This window comes from Homalodisca vitripennis, unplaced genomic scaffold, assembly GCF_021130785.1.
Source record: "Homalodisca vitripennis isolate AUS2020 unplaced genomic scaffold, UT_GWSS_2.1 ScUCBcl_7635;HRSCAF=15407, whole genome shotgun sequence".
NCBI classification, from domain to species: Eukaryota; Metazoa; Arthropoda; class Insecta; order Hemiptera; family Cicadellidae; genus Homalodisca; species Homalodisca vitripennis.
In genome coordinates, this window is record NW_025783743.1 from 1 (window position 1) to 27,472 (window position 27,472).

The 27,472-nt window shown below is 36.7% G+C and overlaps 1 long non-coding RNA gene across 1 annotated transcript; it reads right to left on the minus strand.

Moving 5' to 3' along the window:
* Positions 1 to 8,352: 8,352 nt before the first annotated feature.
* Positions 8,353 to 16,142, minus strand: LOC124374244. The gene is made up of 2 exons (XR_006923534.1): positions 15,440 to 16,142; positions 8,353 to 8,454 (listed from the first exon to the last, which is right to left on the minus strand). It is a non-coding gene; the product is annotated as an uncharacterized LOC124374244 (long non-coding RNA).
* Between the last annotated feature and the right edge of the window lie 11,330 nt (positions 16,143 to 27,472).

Here is a 27,472-nt window from a genome sequence, read left to right on the forward strand (position 1 = left end):
TTTTTCTAGTATGTTAATAAAATGTAAACGGGGGAATAAATTAATTTTTGTAATATTCCAGGAATAAACCTCAAATATGTTCACTCCCCTCTGGGAGAAATTATATAATACAATTTGGCGATTTTTTAAATTGTAAAAATCGTTATATTTCATGTGGGAATGTGTGTTTGGGGATTTTCACAAACAGGACACCCGGCGCGCCTACTGATCTTACAGTCTGCTTCCTGCACGGCGCTGCTCGACGTGGATGCACGAGCAAAGAGCGCGCAGTCACCATTTCCCCCACCACCCAACGGCCAGTCCCCTTACCCGGCCCTTACCCCTTCCATTTACTTCTCTCTACACACTTTAATGTTCTCCTTACTCCTCGCGAAGTGTCATAATACCCAAACAAATTCAGGGTATAGGGGACATGCCTCACTACCGTGAAGGGAAGCTGAGTGATAAGAGGGCCTACAGCTAAGGGGGTTACAGTCTGGGACCGTTTTTTTTAATACCGGAATTTTCATAAATAGGAAACAAGCTCCAACAAAATTACAGCTCATCCCGGAATTGAAAGGATATGTTTTACAACGGTTAAAATTATGGCTAAAAAATTATTTGAAAAACCCCATTTACACTTTTTAAATTAACTTTTTTCTTAATGTAAAAATTTATTACACATCTAAACATTAAAGGAATATATATTCTTTTTTTTTAATAATTCACATAACCTTCCACGCATATTACTAAAACAACCACAAGAGAGTGCATGTGATTGAGGGAGGAGCACATGATTTTGGTTTGCCGCCGTGGACTGTGTGGAGCGGCCAACGAGAACTGATGCGGACGTTGCCAAATCTTGTTTCCCCGCTGTAACCCACTAAGCACAACTGCCGGAGTTCCAGCCGTTCTTAAAATACTTTAACCGTTACGCTCGAAAGAAATGTTAGAGCTGTCTTGAATTAATTAACTACGTATTACAAAATGTAATTTAACGGTCATTTTAAAAAAAAGTACATTTCTGTAGGCTTATTTTTCATGTTGAGTTAAATGGTTTAAAAAAAAAGTATTGTATTATATTACTCATATACGAAGATCGTAGGATTAAAATCTTTAGCCGAAATATAAATTATAAAGAAAACATAAAAATACCGGAAAAACGTTAATTTCCCGTATTTAACAGTTAGATAATACCATTATTACTGATATATAATAAGGCATTACATGTTTGCATAGTATAATGATGTTATGTTAAATGGATTTTCAATTTGTTAAGAAAGTTATCAAATACATCTGAAATATATGTTCTTTTCCGTAAATATTATTCTTATTCTATCTTATTATTCTTATTCTATTATACTTATTCAGTACATAGCGGTGGGAATTGTTGCCGCAACGGTTTTGTTACGCACTTCGGTTCTCATAAATTTATAACCATTTGAAAGCATTTTTCCTACCTGGCTATTAATAGTCTTGAATCTGTGTTATGTAAAATTGTTTTCACACGTGGGTGATTTAAATATTTAAACTGGCCATAGTTGAAAAATCATACAGCACAAGTATTTTTATAATATGAATGCACTTTTCTTATAAAATTCTAAAGTAAACGGTTTTCTATAACATCCAATGAAAATTTGAACACAGTTACATAATAGATGATGTCCAGACGAGTGAAAATGTGGAGGAAACGGGTGAAATACCTGTAAACAAAAGCGCACCAGCCAGCAGTGGTGGTAATACCAGACGGATGAGTCATACTGTTTCCAAGAAACAGCCCCTTCCTCCTTCCGGTCTATGACCGTCAGTCAGTGTCTATTGTCGCTTAATCAGTGGCGGTTGAAAATACTGCATTCTCTTCAATTCCAGTACGCGATATTATTTTGTGCTGGAATTTTTACTGTTGATGAACGTTTTCGTGTTTTTAAGTGTTGTTTATTGGTAGCTATTATAAGTGTACCGATTATTTTCTGAGTAGTGTCAGAAATTGTAATATACTTGTTATTGTGAATTCCTTATTTGGACAAAATGGAGTGTGATGATGTTTGTTCAAGTGCACAGCCATCCGGAAGTAAGAGCGGTAGTGGAAAAACCCTACGTAGTGGAGAACGACGTATTATTTACAACGTTTACAACATTTTCAAAAAACTGTCGTTGACAAATTTCCGAGAAACTCTAAACTTTAAGCAAAGTTGGTAAACTGTGTGCTGAGGCCTGCGGTGTAAGTGAAAAGAACCGTTAACAAAATAAGTAAAGAAGCTAAGCTGTCCGAAGAAGATGGACCTTCATCATCAGAAATTAAGTTTTCAACGCCAGGAAAACAAAAAGGTCGAAAATCAAAAATAACAGGCTTTGATGACTTTGAAAAAGATGTTTTGAGACGAACTGTCCTTTCGTACTGTAATTTAACTGGACTAACCCAAGTCCCTTTAACCGCGTGATGTGAGGTGACTGGCCGTGCTGAGGAAATGCAAGGGTCAGCACTCGTCAGCACGAGTCGGGAGTCGAGTTGAAGGGCTCGGAGGTAGGCGGAGGGATTGGCAATGTAGAGTGTGTGAAGTAAGTCTATTTTGGTGGAGTGAGATGCGAACACACCGGTACACATATAGTAGTTTGGGTGCGCCTACGAGTGTTTTAGTGCATTTTGAATATAGATTGGACTCAAACAAAGGAGAAACGTGAGTAATTATTTCAAGGACCCTTCTCAACCACTATTCTAAATTTCCCTACGAGCTAGGGGTGGTGGCAGCAAAAACGCTATCCCTTTTTATTAACCATGAGCCTCTCGGGCTAATATCGGAGGGCTTACAGTACTACGACAGAGGGGAATTTCCCACATCAAAAAGAATCACGCAGGATCTCAAACAAAAACTTGATTACAACGGATCGGTAATTTCAACAAATAGATTATTAAGGCATGTTGGTTTCATGTATAAGAAAACCAAATGATGGTAGAAAGTTTTTATTGGAACGAAATGATAATTTAGCGGCTCGTTTTAAAATTTTGAGAACTATGCAAGAGTTTAGAGAATCTGGTGATTGTAGGCCCATATATTACCTCGATGAAAACATGGGTTAATGAAAACCATACTCGAAAATACATATGGCAGGATACGACTGAGTCTGGTGGACTAAAGGTTCCTCTCGGCAAATGTAGAAGATTAATAATTTGTCATGTCGGTTCGGCAAAAGATGGGTTTTTGCAAGAATGTAAGTGGGTTTTTCGGTCTAAGACATCATCTAGTTCGGACTATCACGATGAAAATGAACGCTGAATCGTTTAGAAAATGGTTTAAAAAAGTGCTATGCATTTGGAAGAGGGCTCGATCATCGTTATGGACAATGCTTCATACCACTCAGTGCTCTCCAAAAAATTCCAAATTCATCGTGGAGAAAGGAAGAGATTCAAAAATTGGCTGTCTTGAGAAAACATTACAATACTGTATGAAAGAAACGAAACCAGAACTTATAATGAGGGTTCTCCCATATAAAACCCAACCAAAAAAACTTATGAACTCGACGTTATTAGCCAATGAAATGGGACATACAGTTTGTCAGGCTCTCTCCTTATCACTGCCAGTACAATCCCATTGAAATGGTATGGGCTCAAGTGAAGGGAGAGGTAGCACGTAATAATAAGACATTTAAAATAACATTTGAGAAACTTGTTCATGATGCTCTGGACAAAGTGACTGAAGAAGACTGGCAATCAAGAGTTCAGCACGCAGAAGCCTTGCAGCAAGCTGATTTTGAAAAGGAATGTATCCATCCGCAACAAGTGTTGTAGAGCAAATAATTATAAACTTAGCAGACAATTCTGACACAGAGTAGCAGTGAGGCAGAAAGTGAAAATGAAGAAGATTCCGAGGTTTTGGCTACGATATTGCCGCCTGAGAGCGAATAAATAATATACAAGTGCAAAGGTAAGAATATTATTAAGTCAATCATGCTTTTTAACGTATTTCATTTTAAAATAGTAGGCCCTAAAAGTTATTTAGTGGAAAATTTGATTATTTCGTAATTTAAAAATATAATTGTCTCGATAATTTTAAAATTGATTATATTGTTATATTTTTTTAAAATTATTTTTAACCAAGCAAACACGTCATGCAGTGTCCCCCCAATATAAGCAACGTGTATATTAATTTTGTGTGCTGTGTTTAGTAATCGTTTAAAATCACTGAAAAGATTGTTGTATCGTATGGAAATAAGCAAGTACTTTACTCTGACTTACTGACGGGACGATTTGTTTGTTTTAATCGATAGTTAGTTTGTAATAACATTAATAAACTATACAAGTAATTTAAATATAATATAGCAAAACTGTCAACGTATTTTAAATATTGTTTTTCAATTATACAGATAAGTTTTAAATGTTCAGTATCAGTGTTAGTTGTGACAGCGCAGCGGTTTATCAGCCACAATGCGCCAGCCGTGCCGGGCGGCAGCGGCAGTTGTGTGGCAACGTCGCGCAGGCCAGTCCATTCTATTGGTCGCCACCAACTGCACTCTCTGGTGGTTCCTTGTATAATCAGGAAAAGCATTTTAAGTGTCAACCTCCCACTCGGGTTCTTAGTTTTTTGATATATAAGCCCGAAGATATGTTCTCTCTACTTACACCTTTTGGTGGTGTCGTCAATAGGTAGTAGTGGACCATCTAATTTTTAATAGTCGATGTTATATCCTCTGGTTTTGTTTTAGTTTAGGAGATCTCATTCTTTAATTGATCTCTTTCTCCAAAACGTTTAGTGTTGGTGGCTTAGTAGTTGTTTCCACTGACGTTTCCTCTTCCTACTTCTTTACACGATTCTTCCTCTGTTGCATTGAAACTATTGCTATTTAGTGTCTCTACTAAACTTGCTTTTTGTTTTACCAATGCATTTTTGAGAAGGATAAGGAATGTTCGTTGGATTAGTTCACAATCTCCATCCCATTTAATTCTGAAGAAAGTTCGAGAGACCATATATATATATATATATATATATATACCCGTCGTATTTGCTCGATGCGGTTTCTTATCACCATCTTCATATTCATTAAAAGACTTCATAGCATTGCCTTCAGAGGAATTTCAATACTGCAACTGCTTTTGCAGCATCTCTACGGGGCTGACTGAGCAAGCAAAGGGAGGGGAAAAAGAAGGAAGGAGCATGATGGAGGTGTCACCAAGAAGACACCCAAAAACATATGCCGAAAAAGATCTTGGAGAAGCTGGCTACTATCCGGCTCAAACAACCGGAAGTTAAGCTATTGATGGGGGGAAACCAACAACCTGAAGAAAGTGCTGGGCAAACGTGCCTTCAAGGGCCAAAAATGTTAGGATGTCCAACTGTCATGTTGAAGGTGGAGTGATAATGGTTGGCTGTGTCAATACAGAAACCAAGGAGTGGCTGGAGAAGCAGGTCAAGCAGGACCTGAATACTTTTGAAGGAATTCAGTTGAAAATGGGTCCAGTCAAAAGCCTGGTCAAGATTTTAAAGGTTTCAACCTTTATTCCCAAGGATATTGAGAGGACAAGCAAATAAGAGCTGTTTGAAGACCTCAAAAAACCAGAATGAACAAACCAGTGGACTGTTGTTGGAAGGGAAATTAGCACCAACAGTGAATTCCTGGTCGTACATGTTTGACGAAGACTCCCTGAATAAGTTGGAGGCTAAGCTGCAGGAGGTAGCGATCAATAGAGGTTTACAGCGGTACTACAGATAAACCTTCACCACAAGCAGAGCTGCTACGGCGACGCTCTGTCAGATTGTTGGCTGACGACATAGGCGTGATTACTAATTCCTGAACCATGGACCGCTGGCAGCCAAAGAAAACAGATTTGGTACTTTTAAGGGCTGGAAACCTCGAGGAAAAACATTCGCAGAGCATATAATACATGCAAAAGTGCAAGGAACTGGAATAGATACTCTGTTGCCTTAATAAATTATAACAAAGAGGTTAGAAGATCTAAGAGAAACTTGTGGAGAGACTTCTGTCAGTGTATTGATTAAGGTACCTGACTGCGCAAAGTTTCAAAAAGTCCTAGCTCGAAGCCCCATAAATGTGGTGGGTACTTATACTTAGGGAAGACGGGACTCACACCAAGGATCCTGAGGGGACCCTTCAGTGTTTACTGAATACACGCTTCTCAGGATCTTTCCAGACCAGTAAAACAGTTGCTACTGAGTAAATGCTCAACTGTTTCATCAGCCTCGCCACATTTCCTGCACAGGGTTTCCTGAACCGGAATACCTATTCTGTTCAGGTGGCTTTTGGAATATCCAATGACCTCTAATAAAACCAGTCATCTTACGGATCTCTGTTCTACTCATTCTAAGGGCATCTGCTACAATGTTCCTTGATGGTCATTGGGCAACCGCTTTGCTGGTATATGTCCCCTTCAGTTCTCCTCTAATGTTGGTGTTTGTAAAACACCCACTTGGCAACTGATCTCCGTGCTAATTTATAGGAAACCCCACACGTTGTTTCAGGACAAGTAAGAGGACAATTGGCTCCTAAGTTAGCACAACTGTAATGTTTAATGTGTACTTTAATATTACTAGTGTTCTAGTACTGAAAAAAATAATAAAACATTCCTCTGTGACTAAGAAAACCTATAACTAGCAATAAAATAGTAGTATTTGAGTTTTTTCAGAGGTTATCTAATGTAATAGTTATTTGGCTTAAAAAAAAAAAAAACAAAACATTTAAATAGATTAAAAAATACAAAACATAATTCAGTAGAATAGAGAACGATGTATCAATTCACTTAGGCAAATACGCTAAATGTAACATGTTTGAATTTCTCTGAATTACTCGAGTATTAAAAATGAATAAATACGTTTATGAATAAAAAAAGCTTTTAATCACAGTCACACCGATGTGGAGCTTAGAACGTAGCCAGAAAACATTTTTGGGGGAGTCCAGACTACTAATATTTTCCCGTTGTGGAAAGAGAGTAAGGCCCCATTTTGTTTTCTCAAGTTGTCTTGTTGAGAACAATCTGTCAGCAGTACATGCCAGTAATAATGAATAATTTACATCATTATAATCGTTTACTAAAAAAGCAATTTTAAAAACTTGAAAATTTGGGGGATCCAGACCCCTCACTGGCTACGTCCTTGTGTGGGGCTATAAAGACCTAATGCTTACCATTACCTCAGCCCGGCACGGGACTAGAGTATTTGTCGTAGCTGTATTTTTCAGAAGACTTTTCAAATAAATGTGTTATAAATTATTTTGGAATGGCTTTTACTGCCATTCCAAAAAACTGCCTTTTCTGCTTACTGCTTTTTCTTTTTTACACAAAAAAACTATTTTAAGGTTTTTGGCATATACAGTGCAAAATACATACAGCTTATTAAAAAATCAATAGTGTCATGATCGTTGCTAAAGTGTTAATAACAAAATTTCTACACTATGTAGAAACCCTAGGTGTTTTGAATCAGGTTATGATTTGATCTACAAAGTGACTGAAATGACAACAAAATGATCAAAATGTATAAAACTGAATAGGTGAATTACAACATGATAGTTCTTTTTGTGAAACACCAATGAATGATTAATACTATAGGCCTCCACTAATTCAACAGACTTCAATTGTTGGGTTTAATTGTTACTGATTTAAAACAAATGATTCTACAATATCCAGAAGTATACACATACAACGTTCAAATATAAATCAATATCAAATAGAATTGTGGCATTCTTAGAGAAAAGTACAAACATAATGCAAACTATAATTAGAGTTGAGTTATGTACAATTGTTCAAATCTTTCAATATATAGAGTGTTCAGTTAAAAGTGTTCCAATACTTTGGGATTTTGTTCTACACATAAAAATGAGCACAAAAGTTCCTATGAAGGTATGTCTTTAAAACTTTTAGTTTCCCGTCTATAACCAAACATGTCCTATTTGTTTAGTGCTCCCGGCTTGTGCAAGCGTACCTATAAAGTGACATGCTCGCTTATACATTAACGGATTTCTTTGAAAAAGGTACCGTTTGGAATTGGTTGTAAAAATAAACAAGTAGTTGGTATCCTATGCTTTTTTTATAACTATACAGGTTTTTTTGTTACTTGACTTAAATATTTTAAACATACGCCATTTTGAAACAGGTAACAGGATTTTGTTAATATTTTATTCTAAAAAAGATCTACCAAAGGTTAATAAAATTCTCAAGTTTTATAACTTTATCTTAACTGGTTTCAAAAGATATAATTTTTTTGATCAAAACACATATATACAGACAGACGGAAAAACAGTTTTTAGGACGTACCTTCATATGATTTTTTTACTAGAACACTACTACTACATTACTAGAACACAAGTACTAGAACACTTTTACTGAACATACGGGAAATAAAAAATATACGAGACCAGTTAAACTTAAAATGCTAGCCAATTTTATTGCTCTTATATACAAATCATCACAAGATCACCACTTGAGTTTAGAGTTCTCAGTCCTCGTTGTCGCTTTGGCACGCCTCTAGTCTGAAACAATGGCCAAGTGATCGTTAAACGTTACTGCTGCATTTTATGTATTTCCTGTGAAAAAGCATGAGTCAGAATTCAAACCGATTTCTTGGTAAGAGTCAGCAAATTACTTTCTTGTTAATTTCTGTACACCACTCTTGATGAATAAGAGGCAATTAAAAATCAACCGTGAAATCTAGTTTGTGATAGTGCCTGTTTTTCTTTTACCAACCATATCAAAAAAGTGTATGCACATCATCTTTTTAAAAGTTTAAAAATTAATTTGACAGACAAGCAATAAAAATGGAATAGCAAAATTTAAAACACGTTGAAAATCACCTTACACTTAATTTCTACACATTTTTTCAACGAAATAAAAACCACTTCGCACAACGAAAGTGTACGCTTGCAGTCCACATTGCTGACAGGCTTTTTCCCACCTCTGTCAATCGACAAGACGCAGTCGGAGGTAATCTGTTGATAGTGATGTAGTGGAATGTAGTATTGGCCTTGAAATATAACTCTACTCGTACCATGGACATGTTTACAGAATACGTAAGTCTCCAGCACACACACTCTTCACTGCCATATGAGAATTCAAAAACTGTTAATCTGTTTTCGGATCGGTTGCAGATTGCAACTCTTTTTTAGATCACTAAAATATAAAAAACTAATCCACAATCATGTACTGTTAAAGAGAGTGATGCAAAAGAATGAAATGTAATTTGTATACAATTACTAATATACCGTAAACCTGTAACTAATAAGATAAGTGAAAAAGTTAATTCAAAAACCAATCTAACTGCTGGTAATTTTTCCAAACACTCTCGAATAGTATATTTACTCTTAAAATGCTACTATTATGGTTATGATTAGGAAGAATCATTACCAATCACTCAATAGTTACTGATCGATTTCTCTGAATTACTTGAGTATTTAAATAAATAATGAATAAATAGTTTTTAACACGGTCACACCAATGTGGGGCCTAGAACGTAGACACCACATTGATTTGATGTTAGGTTTAATAAAAAATGCCTTAAAAACATAAAATAACACAAATCAAGTTATTTTCCTGTTTATTTTTCAACAAGAGTAAGACAAAAAATGAAAAACGGATGTTTAGGGACTGATACACTTATACAAGAATACACTGATCCTATAAACCTCCGTTAATTTAAGGTGGACCCTCTCACCAGCTTTACCGCCCTTATTTATTTTTTTTCCCTTTGGGGCGGCCTAGGCTTTTTGCGCACCCCAGAAACACACCATGAGGCCCACCAGTCTACAATTTCAGCAGTTCCACAAACCGCCGAAAACAACCTATCACATCCTCCTGGGAAAATTCACCACCCCTGTCCAAACTACCAAAGATGGCATACCACTCCCTTGCTATTGAGGGGCAATCAAAGAGCAGGTGCTCAGCAATTTCCTCCTGCTCATTACACCTTCTACAGAGCGGATCCTCCTGAAGGATGCCGACTCTGTGAAGATGCTTCCTCAGGTGACCATGCCCAGTAATGAGACCAAACACCTGAGAAGACATTGATCTATTTAATGAGACAAGGTCCGAAGCCACCCTGGAGGAAAGGTGACTGTAATACCATTCTACTCATTCTCAAACCCGGATGCAACCTCCACCTTCTCTCAAGCTCCGCGCGAATCCATTTCGAGACAACCCTAGAGGATTCACACCTTGGAACACTGCAGAACGGTTGAGGGCCCATCATAATTGTTGCTGAGCCCCGGTTTGCCAGGCCATCAGCTCCTTCGTTCCCAAGAATCCTCCATGAACCAGGAACCCAACAAACGGTCACATTGTTGATTCTGACAAGGGAGGAAATGGCCTGATAGCAATACCAAACAAGTTTGGATTTGGACACGCAAGAGTCCAGCGCCATCAGTGCCACCTGACTGTCCATGAATATTAATCGTCTTGCTCCTATATCGCAGACGAAGATTTTCACAAGCACATTCCATAATAGCTGCGACCTCCGCTTGAAAAACTGTCGGATACGGACCCATAGGGACCACCAGCTCCTGTATGGTCTCACTCCCAGAATTCCAGCGCCTGTGCCGCTTTTTGTTTTTAGAGAATTTTTTATTCAGGATTCACAAATTCACAATTTTATTTATAATTAAAAGCGCTTTTGCCGGTTAAGGGATTGACATAGAAATAAACCATTAACTCGTCCAAATGGCTGCTTCTGCATAGTTTATAACTGCGATATTCTCAGAGTTTTCTTCATCGGTATCCTCCCTGTTATCGGCATCTTTATTGCAACAAGCCGGAATACATGTAATTATAACAGTCTACTGATAAACATCCATCCCACACTCAGCAGTCTGGTCAGACGTCAAAAAGCCAATTTAAAATTTTCCTAAACTGATCCGGGTTACCCGGAGATCCAACGTAAAAGGGTCCGACTTAACGAAGTTGCACTGTACTTTCTTTCAATTAAAATTCAGGTGAAGGTGGTTGGTCCAGCTGCCTTTTAAGATATTTCAATTTTGCCCTCAAATGAAAAAGTTTTGGAGAGACTCCTGGCCTAAAAATTGCTGTTGTTTCTTCTTTTTCAGATTTGTGTTTATTTACAGCGTTTGGACTCAGCTGACAGCCTACAGTACTAGTCACTTAGGCTATTACTTTTTCCCTGTCTGCTTTGACTAGAGAGGCCGCTACAGAGCTGGGACTCCCCTTCTTCCAAGGAGACATGACTGAGATTAATGACCGAAATCCTTTCTCATGAATCTCGACAGGAGCCAGCCCCTACCCCCAACCATACCCATCCAGGATATCCTGTCACTATATAAGCTTTATTTATAAGCTTTTTGTCTTAAGAGAACAAAAAAAATTCAGTTCTTCCTTATATTTTTCTCATTTATTTTTCACACAGTCCTGTGAGAAAGTTTTGTGTCGAGCAGACAACTAATTGTTTTCTAAATTCAACAACAAAGTAAAAAAAATCTCAAACAAATATACAGCCTTTATATAAATATTGGCCAAAAAGTTTCACAACTACTGTGTAGACTAGATAGTTGCTCCGAGTCTGATACCTTTGGGAGATTTTTTCACTTTGATACACAAAAATATTTAAACAATAGCGATTCAAGGGCACTACACCAAATACCCAGATATAGGTGCCAAACCTACAATAAATATACTGCATCATAGGGCTGATTTTGTTTTATCCTCTCAAAAAGTGTTCAATTTTGTGCTTGAATGTAGTAGTTTTTAGCTGTATAGTTTATATGGTCGATATGTGAACACCAGTCATACAAGTCAACCAGGTTCCTTAAGTGTCTATGTAAGTTTTTTGTGTCTCCCAAGTGAATAAAAAGAATCACAATAAGTTCAAAAACATTTTGCAAACATTCTGTTACACCAGGAACTGTATTGTAACCAATAAATATGAATGGTTTTTTTTTACTTTTGTTCATTCTACTACAAAAAGTCTACTAGACAATAGACAATAGACAATAGACAAATATTTATTGTACAAATACGTTTTCTGGTATCACAATGTAATAAAAACTGGTACATAGTCAATGATTAAAAAACTACATAACTAAACTTATTCTAAAACATTATTTTTCATACTTATAAAAAATAACTTTTGACACATTGATCTATAAAACATAAAAAAGAAACATTGATTAAATCTAAGGCTAAACCTATTGTAGATCTTTTGAAGATATATTTTTACTATTCGTTATCATCATAAACCATCTTCAAAGAATTCATTTATACTATAATATGTTTTTTGACAAAGTACTTCTTTTAATTTTTTAGTAAATGTAGATAAGGGAAGTTTTTTATATGCCTGTGGAATATTATTATATAATTTCAAACCTAGATAAAGAGGACTAGTTTCAAATTTCTTTAGTTTATGTGCCGGATATTGAAACAAATTACAATTTCTTGTGTGGTATCTATGATTAAATTTGTATTTTTCAAATTGATCAGGATTCTTATGTACTAATTTAAGCATTTCAAAAATGTATATACATGGCAAAGTAAGGATGTTAAATTTTTTAAATAACGGTTTACATGTTGTTCTTGAGTTGCAATGACCTATTGTTCTAATAATTGACTTTTGACTAATAAAGAGTTTTTGCACATCTGAGCAGTTACCCCACAAAGTAATTCCATAACTCAACATCGAGTATACATGGGCATAATATACAGCTAAACCAACTTCCAAAGATGTTATTCGAACTAGTATACTCAAAGCATATCTGGTTGAATTAAGTTTCTTATTTAACATATTGTGATATGGTTGGAAAAATTTAATTTAGTGTCTAAATGTATGCCTAAAAATTTTACTACGTGTGTATTATTACTAAACCCTTTACAAAAATTATCATTTCTTAATTTAAAGCGTATGTATTAGTCTTGTCTCGATTTAACAAACAGACCGTGAGTAAGGAAAATTTTGTGAAGTTTGTCAATGACATCTTTGGTGTAAAGTTCTAAGTCACTTAACATTTTCCGTCTAATTAAAGCAGTTGTATCATCTGCATATAAAAAGAGGCTACAAACTTCTTTAGGAAGGTAATTTGGCAGGTCATTGACATAGATAATGAATAACAATGGGCCTAATATTGACCCTTGGGGTACACCATGTTTTTACATCTGCCCAATTAGAATAATATTTTCCTGATTTATTAGTTAATAAACTGTCCTCTGTTTACAGTTAAATAAATAAGAATATAATAGTGTAAGAGCTGTGCCTTTGACACCCATTCTTCTTAACTTTGTCAGCAAAAGTGTGTGGTTTACACAATCAAAAGCCTTAGATAAGTCACAGAAAACTCCCGCAGTGTAACTTGACTCATCCAAGGCTTCAATGGTACTGTTTACGAAAGAGAAAAGAGCTGCTTGTGTACTAGAATTTTTTCTAAAGCCATACTGCTCTTTACATAATTTGTTATTAGATTCTAAAAAGTCAAAAAGTCTGCTATGGATGACTAATCTGCCTACTAAATCTGAGGCAGACTGCCAACATTCATTGACTTTCAAACTAAGCCTTTTTATTACATTTCAGGCAGAAATGATCTATTCAGTATACATATTTATACACAGGAAACTTCTTCAGTGGATTTATTACAAAGAAAAACTTGAAATATTAAATAACTAGAATGTTACGTGATGGACACACCTGGAATTTCCAGGAAAAAAACCAGTGAATCACCAAAGCCGATTATTTTAATTGACATTAATCAAGGCTCTCTTACGATGCATAACAACACAATCATTAGCGTTTACTGATATGCCTAAATCCAAGAGGCTTACACCAGAGTATTACAATTAATGAATTGGAGGTAGCACGCTTGTTTAATTGGTGTCTACTTCATCATCCCCTTCATCAATAACGATGAATGACAAGTTTGTCCTAATTTAGGTTAGATTAGGAATTAGATGGTCTACTAATTTAATAGGTCAATAGTTTGGTTTGTAGTTCATATCATCAATAAAAGAAATGTTATCATCACTTTCACTACCTGATTCTGCTTCAGATGAATCATCTCTAAATAGTTTTTTTTTTTTTTTTTTTTTTTTTTTTTTGTAAAGGGAGAGAGACCTTTCCTCTTTTAAGCCTTATTCTGTCCGTCCTCATGAGCCACTGGCCTGTGCGAGGATCTTATCAACCAGAATAAAGGAGAGAGTCGATACAGTACAAGGTCAACAGTAGTAATACAATGTACTACAGTCAGAGACAGGATTTGATCATGATTTAACACATTGGAGTCTGGCTCGCTATTTGCTGTTTTTATAGCCTGGTCTGCATAAATTAATGGGTTTTCAGATTTTTTTTTTAGAAAACTGTTTAAATATTATGTATATGATATTATATTTTCTTGAAAGTTCTATCTTTCCTCTTTAAATTTATATGTAAAACTTTATTCCTATAAAATCTAATTAATTTTTAAAAAAATTTTAAAACTCACATTTTTTGAAGAAAAATAAAAACTCCTGCATGTCTTGTGTTACTTGAAAACTAACTTTTGAATAAATAAAACAAGTAATTACAATTTTTTTAATGCATTTACTATATACATATTTACAAATAATTTTAATTGCCAAAAAATTTCAAATGCTAAAAAAATCACACAAAATCCTGTTTAGTGTGATACTCTTCAAAACAGTCAGGTACGCAGAGTGCCACATTACAGTCCTTGCAGTAAGTAGAACCTGCTGAAATCCGGATCATCATCGGTGTCATTAACAATATTAGAGTCCGTATCTAACTCTAATTCAGCTAATATACTGCAATCTTCCATTGTTTTTTGAAATGCGCGCCTCTCCATGACTGTTGTCGTAGACAGACTGACGACGCACAAGGCCACGTCAGTCGATAAACAAAAGCCTCAAGCGGGTATGACGTAGTAGCGCCTAGCGGAATTTTTCTGAACTAACCAACAAAGCTGGCTTTTTAATGCAGCAGACGGCACTCGAATATCACTCGAGCAACTCCGTATATCAATCGGCAAAGCTGTGCTCGAGTCACGCTCGAGCGCCGGCCCAGTGATTAAACAACGGCGCTCGAGTCTGGCTCGAGCGTAGACTCGAATGTGTTAAAGGTCAGATACAAAATCATATCGTCCTAGACTAGTTGGCCATTGGCTCTTTAATAATAATACAATCTAGCATGTTTTATAAATTTATAAATATAATAAAATTTATTTATTTATTAATATAAATTTATATTAAAAAACACAATAAAAACAAAAAACAATAAAAGCAGAGAATAATACAATCACGACTCGTTGGAAAAAACCCTTTTAAGACAAACGTCAGAATTGAATAAAAGAGTGGAAAAGAGGAATTGAGAGTTGCCAGCCTTCAATTAAACTACAAATTGATCAATTACATAATCAAGAACCAGAATCTACCCATCCTTAAATAAAAAAATAATACTACTTACTGAGTTTTATAGTTAACATCAAGTATCACAACTGATTGCCTATCACAACATAACAGAAAATCAATGCTACCAACCAGGTATCTGGGGTACGGTGCTGTCGTGGTGGCAGCAGTGCTCAGTACTTGTTTATACCAAACAGGCCGAACCTTGTGGAACTGTGGCAGCTTAGGCAGGACTACCACTACCAGAGAGATGAAGTTTATCACAAAGTGGTGCGAGGCATTGCGTGTGTAGAAACATGTCAGCAGAAACCTGAAACAGTTAATCTGCAATCATTATCAATTAAATACAAACTGTAAACAGACTTAAAATTAACAATTTAGACAACCAAAACTTCTATTAAATTATACAATTTAGAGTCCTATGTCAAAACATCTTGTCTAACTGCCCAAGGAATAGTATGAAAACCGAACGTAACAAAATGTGACCATCCAAGTGCTATTATGAAGACCGTTTCATATAAACATAATAAAACGTGACCATCCAAGTGCTAACTAACTATGTAACATCATTATCTCATCAGCTGCACAACTGAGATCACTATGATGTTTTAGGCACAATCTCTAAGTATGTTGGAGCAACCAAATTTTCTACACATAACATAGCTATGGTGGGAAGGGCTGAATCATTATGAATGTCGAGTTTAGCTCCAGTTCACCTTCTGCCAAATTTCAGATGATGCTCTAGGGAAACCAAAATGCTTAGGGAAGTGACCTGCATAAAACGGACACAGCCCTTGCTAAGAAAAACTATGACCTTAGACTAAAAATGCTAAAACGCCAGGCATCATCTAACTGTTATAAACAGAGCTGACAATAAATCAAAAGCAGTTTGGCAAATAGTAAACAGTGAAAGGAAGAGTGCAGAACAAGGCAAAGAGCAGCTGAAACTGAAGATAAATGGAAAAGAAACAACCAATCCAAATGAAATCGCTGAACATTTCAATGAATTCTTCACCAAAGTTGCACAGCAAACGTTGGCCATCAATAATCAGCACCAAAAAGGTCGACAGCTAACACTCCATGTAGCAAATTGTAGGCTCAGTCAACTTCACAACACCACTACAGAAGAAGTAAAAATTATGATTAAAAGCATGAAGTCTTAAAACCTCAGCAGGGCTTGATGAAGTATCATCAAAGTTACTCAAACACTGCAGTGAAGCCCTTATAACCCCCTTGGTCAGCATCATAAATAAGTCACTATCATCGGGACTCTTTCCATCCGCCTTGAAAGTTGCAAAAGTATATCCTAAGCATAAAAGTAACTGCCAAAAAAAAACCCAGCAACTATAGACCAATTTCACTGATCTCCACCTTTTCCAAAGTAATAGAAAAAGTTGTATTAAAGAGACTGATGGACTACCTCAAACAACAGAACTTGCTAACTAATAGTCATCATGGGTTTGTGAAAGGCAGATCCACAACAACTGCAATTGCTGAGCTGGCAGAGTTCATTTGCGATCAATTGGAAGCAGGAAAGCTTGTGACTGGCATAATGCTTGACTTCAGCAAAGCCTTTGATTGTCTGGGACAAAACCTCATCCTGCAAAAACTTCAAAGCCTGGGTATTAGTGGCTCTGCTTACAGGTGGTTTAAAAGCTATTTGGAAGAACGCACCCAAGTGTTGGAGATAAGACATCATAGCAAAGGGATAATACAAAACATCAGATCCAAACCGTTACCTGTAAGCCAAGGAGTTCCACAAGGATCAGTCCTAGGCCCTGTACTGTTTATCTTATTTACCAATGACATGCCTCATCTTTTAAATGCCTACTGTTCTACTTTAATGTATGCCGACGATACTACTCTTCTGCTCACTGGGAGCTCTGCAGAAGAGCTAGCAATTGACTCATATACTGCACTAAATATGGCATACCAGTACTGCCACTCAAACAACCTAGTAGTCAATATGACCAAGTCCAAACAGCTAGCATTCGGTAGAAGACGAGATGAAATTGCAGCCCTACCAGAAGTTGACATGCAACCCAAGGAAACATTTCTCGGCGTAACAATTGACGAAACTCTTCCATGGACTCAGCATGTTGACAACCTTTGCAGGAAACTAAACACCAGCCTCTTTGTTATCAAAAGAATTTACCACATTAGTGATTTAATCACTGCAAAGACAACTTATTATGCCCTCTTTGAATCACATCTTAGGTACAGCATTGATATATGGGGAGGCACCACAGTCACTAATCTACAGAGACTTCTCCTGATACAGAAGAAAGTAATAAGAACTCTTAAAGGCCTAGGACCCAAGGAAAGCTGTCGTGAAGGGTTCAAGGATCTTCACATCTTCACAGCTGTAGCCCTTTACATCCAGGAAGTGATTATGTTTGCCGACATGAATGAACTCCCTCGGGGAACAGATGTACACCAGTACAACATGCTGACAACTACGTCCTGCCAGCACACCATCTATCACTGTACGGGAGGAAGCCATCGTACATGGGACGCAAGCTCTACAACCTACTGCCAACCGAGATAAAGGCTCAGAGGGGGAAGAAACTGAAGATGGCAACTGAATAGATGGCTGGTGACCAGGCCATTCTACAACGCTGGAAGAATATCTACAAGACACATGACCATCTTAGACATCAAGACCGCTCAATTCAACTTATTTATTTTGTAAATTTTAAATTTTAACATTGTATTATTGACGCCAATACATTTCTCTAAGAAATTGTAAATAAAGAGATTTTGACTTTGACTTTGCTCTAAGAAACTGGAACTTAACTCAACATTCACCCTTCCTGCCATAGCTAGGCTTCTGATTTAGTATTTCTAGTTTCTTCATTGCATAGAGGAATCTTTCTTACGTTTTACTTTATGAAGAACGCAAATAATGAATAAACCGTTATTTGTGACACGAAGAAACAGTCATCGCACAACGTGACACTAACACTTTAAAGTGATTCAAGTGCATTAGCACTTTTGACGGTTAAAGAGCAACGATTCATTTTTAGTGTTCCTGAAACTCTAAGATTTGGTCCACAACGAATCACTGAATATACTCAAATGTAAGCATACGCTGTTGTATATCAAATTAAAAATCTTGATTATACAAAGTATTGATATAAACATAACAAACTAAACGTTGTTTTTATATCAAAGCAACACAATACAAATTTCCAGTTTTTAAGTTTGTATTTATTTACGAGGTGTGGCAGAAAAGTAATGAGAGTGATCTGGCAACACTGCAACCTTCTCCTTATCATCACTTGTAGTTTGGTCTCTTCTAAAGATCCGGTCCAAGTTTCAAACTTGTCACCCGTTAGAACATGACAAGTGAAGTGTTTTCTAGTGTATATATGTTCCGTTTTGAAAATGGAACAGCTTAGTTTGGAACATCAGTGTGCCAATAAATGTTGTGTTAGGCTAGGTGAATCTGGGACTTCGACATTTGAAAAGTTTGAAAAAGCTTATGGGGAACATTCATTATCAAGAGCACAAGATTTTCTGTGGCATAAGTATTTTTAGAGGGTCAAGAATTAGTTGAAGGTGAAGCTCGTTTCGGGAAGCCTTCAGCATCAAAAACTGATGACAACATCCATTAAGTTAGGGCTCTGGTGAGGATAGACCATCAACTTATATTAACACTAATGAGTATAGAGTTGAGTTTAAATGGTTTAACTCTTCATCAGATTCTGGGCATGAGAAAGGTGTGTGCCAAGATGGTACCAAAAACCTGACAATTGAACAAAAACACAATTGCAAGAAATGAGTGCCTTGATCTTTTGGACAGTATTGAAAATTACCTACTTTTTTCAGTTACGCGATCACTGGTGACGAATCATGGGTTTTTGAGTGATCTCGACACAAAATGACAAAGTGAAGAGTGGCACACTCCCCAATCAAGAAAAGCTTGCATGAGCGAATAAAAAATCAAGACCATGCTTGTTCTTTTGATAGATCATTCATAGAGAACTTGTGCCTCCAGGACAACCTGTTAACCAAGTCTTTTACATAGAAGCGCTTGAACGGCTCATGAAAAGGCTACTTGGAGACTGTTAGATGCTCCATCATTCTAAACCAAGCGTAACCGAGGAACTAAAGGCGATACCAGTTAAAGCCTTCCAGCACTGCTTAGGAGAGTGGGAAAAACATCTCTACGGCTGTATAGCTACCCAAGAAACTAAATAAATATAACAGAAAAATAGTTCAAATAAAAAGTATCATTACTTTTCTATCACACCTTATATGTATGACAATTTAATCTTAACTGATTCAAAGTAAGTTTTTCCTGAATATCAAGTATCACAAGTCATAGCCAATATACTACAGGCAGTGTTAATTGGAAATTACTTGAATACTAAAAAAGGATTGAACATGATTTAATGAATGAACTGGCGTGTTGTAGTAACGTATTTACAGGTATTACGCGAACAGCACAAATTACGTTAAATGTCTATACAGAACTTGAATTGAACAAGGTTTAACCCGGGAGCACTCGCGCTATTAGCAAAGTCGAGAATTTACACCAAGAACTGGCAAAGTTACAGAGCCAGCTAGACAAAGAAAGAAATAACCAAACAAAGCTCCAAGAATTTTTTGAAGAACAAGACAACAACCAACGCAAACTTATTGACAATCTAGAGAAAACAATTTTTAACTTAGAAAAAACTATAAAAGAACTCACTTCCAAATCGGAGTCAATAAAATCAGTAATCCCTCAAGCTACCAATCGGGACGTTGGTATTCAAACATGCTCACATACAGGAGAGACTCTCTTACCATTGATAACAATTACTGAATTGACTGCCCTTAAAAGAAGGCAATATGAAATAGAGTGTGAAATACAAAAATTAAAAGAACAAGTTGGGAAAACTTGCTCTCAAACCCCAAATCCCCACAAAATGACACCACATCTAAGTCAGAAAAATAACTGCTCTAAATTTAATGTATCAAAAAAAATCTCCAAAAACAAAAAGAAGACTCAGTTCAGTGTAGCATTGCAAGTTGCCAAATGCAAGGAAGTTGCAACACTCCAAGGACAGGACTCAAGAAAACAACCAGAGCGACAAGCCTCTGAAACGAGTCCTCTGACGACACCAACATCACCAATGCCTGGCCTTAAAATAACTTCACCTTCCACATCTTCTCATAAGATCTCAAGATCACCACCAGCTTTAGCAAAAATCAGGAAAGAAGGAGAAAGTATCGAGGAGTTCTTCAACCGTCACATTGATGAGTACAAGGACAATGTTAACATTTATAAAGACAATGTAAAAAAATACGGCAAAACCCTCTGCATTATGTGAAACTGCCACCTCATATATGCCTAACCAGTCTCCTACACAACCAGGACCTCAGACTCAAACCTCTTCACAGGATGTGACCCACCAACTTGACACTTTTTTAGACAAAACCAAAATCAAGTCCACAAGGACATAGCTGAGCTGAAATTAGCAACAGCACAAGAACCAAAAATAAATCAAAATCCCCAAAATATAAATTCTTCCAAACCTAGAAATAAGCACCAGAAACTTATGATTGCACACCAAAATATTGACGGCCTTCAGAACAAAACCGACAGACTTGCTCATTTTCTCCACAACAACAAACCAGACTTACTAATACTTACTGAGCATGGCTTAAACAACGAAAAGCTGGAGAGCACTAGAATCCTTGGCTACAGACTTGTAGGCAGCTTTAATAGACAACAACACAGAAAAGGTGGAGTGGGCTGTCTTTGCAAACTTAAACCTTAAAAATAAAATTACAGTAATATCCTTATCAGGAACCACATCAGAACTTATATGTGAAACCATCCTTCTGAAAATTGAGATGAAACAAGGATTCTTGCACCTTTTAGGTTTATACAGGCCACCTAGTAGCAACCTGGAAGAAGCATTAGATATTTTATCATCTGAATTGGACAAAATAAACATCTTTTAAAAAACCCGGTACTCGTAATAGGGGATGTCAATGTAGACAACCTGGTGGCAAGCAACGACAGAAGAAACTTGGACGATATGATTCACGGCTATGGACTGAGCAGACTTCACCTACCCCCTACAAGAATAACCAGTCACAGCAAGACTTCTATAGATTTCATATGCACAAACATTAACGAAACTGAAATATCAACCAGAGTGCTAAAAACAGGACTCTCAGATCACACTGCCCAGTTATGCTTTATCTTTACAAACATGACAAGCCCCACGCAGACACAATCATACAGAAGACAATTTAACACAAGAACCGTAGAAGAACTGAGGTATAATCTACAAGCACAGGGACTGGTCACAAGTTATGCTCACAGACAATGTGGATGCTGCTTATAAAGCGTTTCATGGGATCCTCCAATCTGCAATGAACATAGCCTGCCCTCTCAAAATAGTAAAACATAAAAGAAATCCCACCAAGAATATATGGGATGATGAAAGCCAGGCGCTAAAAAACGCATACTTAGAGGCACTAAATCGAGAACACATTACGGGCCATCCTGACGACAAAAAAGAAACAGCCCAAAGGAAAAAAATCCTACGACTTTAAAACTAAAAACACTAAGAAAAACATCTTAACTCCTCCTACATTGAAAGATCTGACAACAAATCAAAAGCCATGTGGAAAGTGATTAATAATGAAAGAAAAGAGAGATTAGAAAAAACTCAACTTGAACGCTTAAACATACAGTACTACGCATCAGACTCTCCAATAGACATTGCCAATTACTTAAATAGCTTCTTTGCTACAATTGCTGACAGAACACTTGATACCAAAGGAAATGAACAACGAACAACACACACAATAGAACCAAATTACATACCCCAAATACCAAGACTAATTTTCCAGGAGACAAATGAAATAGAAGTCGGAAGGAAACATCATAGACACCTTAAAATCAAAAACATCAACAGGAGACGATGAAATATCTTCTAAATTGGTCAAACAATGCAAACATGAAATTATCACTCCACTAACAACTATTATAAACAAATCACTTTTACAAGGGACTTTTTCCCAGCGGGTTGAAACTCGCAAAAATTTATCCAAAATATAAGACTGGAGCAACTGACGAAGCCACCAGTTATCGGCCAATCTCACTTATCTCCACTTTTTCCAAAATCCTGGAGCGAGTAGTGCTAAACTAGACTACTGGACCATCTCAAACAGCATCACCTTCTTACTCCGAGACAACATGGTTTTGTAAAAGACAGATCTACAGCAACAGCACTGGTCCAACTAATTGAAACCATCATTGATAAATTGGAAGCAGGATATATAGCCACAAGTATACTTTTGGACTTTACCAAGGCCTTCGATTGTCTAGACCATTTATTAAAAATTTACGCTCATTACAAAAAAACTGCAAACTCTGGGAATCATTGACAAAGAAATAGACTGGTTCAAGAGCTACCTCAGCAATAGGACACAGATTGTGGAAATTACTTACACTACACACAACACGGTCAAAAAAGTAAAATCTGAACCACTACCAGTAAGCAGAGGAGTGCCGCAAGGCTCTGTTCTTGGACCCGTCTTGTATATCCTTCTGACAAGCGACTTTCCAGAATACCTTCAAAACCATTGTGAAATGGTAATGTACGCCGATGATATAGCCCTTATTGTAGCAAACAAAAACAAAGATCAACTAGACATTGACTCCTTTGTAGCTTTCAATATGGCTAAACAATATTGCAACCTAAATGATTTGGTTTTAAATGAATCAAAAAACCCAACAACTAATTTTTACAGCTTCTCAAAATAACTATCATGGTCTCCCAGAAGTAACTACAATAGAATTCGGAAAATATTTAGGACTCACCTTGGACCTGTAACGACCCGAACCCAATATTAATAATAATTCAAGAAATTATGCTTTATTTGGTTATATACAAATTTCATTCATTTAGTAAAATTTAACTAAAGACATAATAATTGTAAAGTGTACAGCACTGTCGAGGAGGTCAGCAGTAAGAACTGCTGACAATGCAGAGTCAGCACCTGCGTGTGCTGGGAAGCTAGTCTAGTTCAGGCCTCAGACTCGTAGACATGTAACTCTCTGTTGCCCTATTTTAAAACTTTTCTAAATTCTTTCAATAATGTAATTCAATACTTTATATCATTCAGAAGTGCTCTCCCCTTTTTAACCAATGTAAATTGTGTGATTTCTATAAATTAATCTTTAATAAACAGTGTTTTTAAAATTCAAACGTTGTTGCACAAACTTTATTTCTTTTTCCGGAATCATCCGGTTGGTGGCAGCGGATACCAATTAATCCCCAAATCGGTCGCGTTACAGATTTGGTGGCAGTGCGGTGGGATTATCGCGTAACCTTGGGACAATTTAACTGTACAGTTGATTGATTTCCCGACGCCGAAGTGACCACGTGAACATCAAAATTATTCAAAACAGTGTAATCCAGTGTCAAGTATAGTTTTAACAGTTAGGAAAAGTGTTTCCAAGTTGGATTTTTCAAAATTTTGGTATAAAAAGTGCAACAAGGAGATGATGGAATTGGATAAAGGAATCTACACGTGAAGACGCCAAGCCGAGAAAGGACGCCGAGAAAGGACGCCATCTTGCCATCTTCATCACGTCGCCAGCCTAGGAGACGGAAGCGGAGCAACCAACCAACATCGTGGGTGACGCTGACAACAACCAACATCATCTGTCGACAGCCTTAGCAACCATGGCAGTCACAATGGCGGCGATATTTGGTAAGCCTTTGTTCACATTCAGAAACTAAATAAATATAATAAAGAAACATTGGCTATACTTTTAAACTAATTCTTACCAAATATTCTACGTTAAATAATTATATAATAAAATAAGACATAGATATAAGAGAGAATAAAGGTGCTGTGGTGTAATAGTGAATGCAGCATTGAATGATTGCACAATTTCTTATTAATTTTTTGTGATCAATTATTAAGTAACAAGTAAATTAAATTAAATTGCTCTAACATGGAGTAACAATGTGCACTTCAATGTCAGGTCGTCACTTCCAGGGCACCTATTTCTCATTTTAAAATTAAGATAAGAATAATTATTAAATAATATTTAGTAGGAATTGCCAATGTTTCCAGATAAAAAAATGAACTATTAAATCTTTGTAATGTAGAAGCACTCTTTAAAAACAAAAGTGTCATAGCTATGATAAAATTAATATTTTGAGTTTAGATAATTGTTATTGAGAAATATTGATGTTTTAAAAATTAATTTGAATTTGAAGTTAGACGCTATTTCCAGTGCGTTATTCAAAATCTATACGTCACATTAGTATACTTGTACTGTGTAAATCGATATTGTTAATTGATTAGGCATTGCTAATCTACTAATTAGTTTTATATGATGTATATGGATTATTATCACTAACATCAATTGATGATGATTGATTGATAGGATTGGGTATAGATAGGCTATCAATCATTGATTGGTTATCAGAAAATTTATTTTTATAGAACTTTTTGGGATTTTGAAGAAAAAAAATAGTATTATTAGTCATAAATTCAGTCGTATATTTTTTAAATCGAACTTCGTAAAATTTTGTAGAGTTTCCTAAATTAAATGTTAGATTATTAAGATCATTATAACAAATCAACAATGAGTTCTACAGTAACGTTTGAAGGAAAAACCATTGAATTTCAAGAGGCTTTTGATGCAATTTCAACCAAAGTCAGGTCTCTTCAAGACTGCATAGACGAAACCATCGCGGGAAATTCTGTGCTGAACAGAACAGAAAATGTCACCATCCGCTATGGATATGACAATCGGAGCAGCAAGCAGGCCATCATTTGAGCTAGTGTCTAGCATTACTCCCTACGATGGAGAGAGAGCCGATCTACTCATGCCATTCTTCGATAGCATTCAAGGCATAGGGAGAACTGAGCAATTGGAACGAAACACAAACATTACAAGTATTGAAATTAAAGTTAATTGGTAGTGCACTACAGTTTTCAAAAATCAGATGAAAAATGCAAAAAACGCCACAACACTTAAAGAAATTAAGTCTGCTCTAACAGAAAGGTTTGGAGATAGCCTACCAGATCACTATTATTTTGAACAATTAGCTAACATCAGACAAAATAAAGGAGAGACCATCGAACAATTTTCTGACAGAGTCAAGAGAGTCAGTGACAAAACACTGAGAACCACCAATAACGAAGAAGTAAATAGAGTATTAAGAGAAGAAGCTGACCGACGGAAGAACAATGGAAGCCTTTGTCAGAGGACTCTACGGAGAAATTGGCAGACAAACAAGGATTAAGTTTCCAAAGAATTTTAGAGAAGCAGTGACTACCGCAATAGCAATAAATAACTTAGAAAAAAGGCCAAATCCATTTGAAGAAAAACCAAGGAAAGTTTTTGGAAACAATTTAACAAGTAAATGCTACAATTGTGGAAAGATAGGACACGTAGGCAAAAGACTGTAGATGTAGAAGCTCTACAGACAGGCAGATGAAGGAATGTGGATATTGCCGTAGAAAAGGGCACAGAGAATCAGAATGTAAATCAAAGGCAAACTCCACACGTCCTCACTGCAGCTTCTGCAAGAAGCAAGGTCATACAGCTGATAATTGCTGGGCCAGAACAAAGAACACGGGTAACGAAAGAGGTCAACCTTCAGGAAGCGGTTATAGTTCAAGAAACGCTCTACCGTTAAACTACAGCGGGGAACCCAGAAGCGCCGCTGGCAACCCCGTGAGGAAGTAAATCTGAAACCTACACAAGATAAGGTTTGGACAGGCGAAGAAAAAACCTAAAATTGCATACATCACTGAGCAGGGAAAACAACTATGAACTACTAGCTCATGGAACCATTGGGAGTGTCAATGGGCCAGTAATAATTGATACTGGGGCACAAAATCTCGATTGATAGAGAAAACGGTCACCCAAGGACCTATCTCACCGACTGATGTTCGTGTACATGGCATCACAGGAGCCATAATGCACACCTACGGTCAAGTAAAACAGACTATAAAGCTAGGAGACACAGAAATGATGTGTACGTTCATAGTAGCAGACTTGCCTGACGATTATATTGCAGTTATAGGGTATGATGTGCTTAGGTGGAAAAGAGCTGTCATTGATTTAGAACGATATGTCTTAAGTATTGAAGGTTGTGACGCAGTCAACCTATACGAACGAGACAAAGAAAACTACGAATGATTGTGTGAGTGGACTTGGTATAGCCACCAAGCGAACTCAAACCTTCCAAGTAGAACCCGATCGCTCAATCAACGCGCAAGTGAAGCCTAACGAAAACGAAAACTTGCCTGAAAATCTTCCAGCATACTGCAGAACTAACCTCAACATACCTGCCCGTTCAGAATGTTTGTTAGTACAACTAAAATTGGGGAAAAATGTGAAACAACGGAAAGCAAGAAATTGAGAACAAAGTTGTAATTACAGAACCAGCACTCGTAAAAATTCATGGAATTTATGTAGCCAGAAGTCTAACTAAAGTAAGAAATGGAACTTGTTGGACGAAAGTAGTTAATACAAGCCCAGAAAGATTTAGTAATGTACAAGAACACTGTTGATCTGTAAAATTAGAAGAACCTCATTTTAAAACCAAAGAATTCGATCAGAACCAAAAAGGGTCAACACAGTATCTAAAAAAAGCGACGAATTCAGAAGAAAAGTAGAAGAAAAGATAGAGCATTTGAGACCAGAAGAAAAAGCAAAGATTAGGAAACGTACTTCATCGATTTGGAAATTTGTTTAGCCTTGGAGGAATTGAAAATTTAGGATGTACAGCAAAAGTAAGCCACAAAATTAACACAGGAGACCACCCTCCCATTAAACAAAAGGCCATACAGAGTGCCTCATGCACAGAAACAAGTGATACAAGATCTGATAGAGGAACAACTAGATAAAGGAATCATAATACCGAGTGTATCACCATGGTCAGCACCAGTGGTCATAGTGCCAAAGAAACCTGGTCCCGATGGTGTTGTAACTCACAGAATGTGCATCGACTACAGAGATCTGAACTCATGCACAGTACCAGAAGTTTATCCTTTACCAGATATCCACGAAACACTTGACATGCTTGGTGGAAGTAAATTCTTTACTGCGCTAGATATGAATTCGGGATTTTTCCAAATTAAAATGCATCCTGACAGCCAAGAGAAAACAGCTTTCAGTACTCC